Source organism: Ceratosolen solmsi, unplaced genomic scaffold (assembly GCF_000503995.2).
Source record: "Ceratosolen solmsi marchali unplaced genomic scaffold, CerSol_1.0 scaffold41, whole genome shotgun sequence".
Taxonomy (NCBI): domain Eukaryota; kingdom Metazoa; phylum Arthropoda; class Insecta; order Hymenoptera; family Agaonidae; genus Ceratosolen; species Ceratosolen solmsi.
In genome coordinates, this window is record NW_011948424.1 from 2,420,572 (window position 1) to 2,421,304 (window position 733).

The window sequence follows — 733 nt, forward strand, 5'->3', positions numbered from 1 at the left end:
GAGAGTGAGACTATATAGCGTGGGAGGCATTGCGTAGCTACAACGGCAGCGTCTTAAGAGCCTCAGGGTGAACTGTGACAGCACGTGAGGGGTGGAGTGGTGGGGAACTGGAGGGGGGGGGAGGTGAAGAGTATCGTTCTTGCGGTATCTGGGAGCAGATGAGACGACTCGAAACATATTCGCCCCGTAAAGTTGCGAAACGCAAAGTTTCGCGTTCGCCGTTCCCATTGTTCCTCTCCGCTGATCGTTGGCAATGGCGTTTAACCTATATCACAACGGCCATCGGAAATGAAAATAAATCGGCATAACGGATTTTGTATCATAGAGGAGGATGCTCTCTCTTTTGTGGATTTTATCAGCGAGCGTGTAAACTTTTGGGCATTCTTTATAAGCAGCGTGCTCCTTTCCGAGCTTTCACAGCGACGATGGAAAATTCCTCGGCTATAATGTAGCTGTGGAAATGAGCGAGACCAAGCGTCGGATAACCGACAGTTTTCTCTGTTTGTTCGAGAAAAATTTGATTGATTTGCCGCGACGAACATCCATTTTCCCGTGAAAAATTGTGCGCGGAAGTGCATTGAACGTCGAGGTATCCAATTCGCCCGTTAATTCGACAATGTACAGTACAATGTAAAATGTCTCGGTATATAGTTATATAGTTATGTAGTATATATAGTATATAGTATTAGCAGTAGTAGTAGTAGTAGTAGCAGCAGTAGTAGTAGTAGCAGCA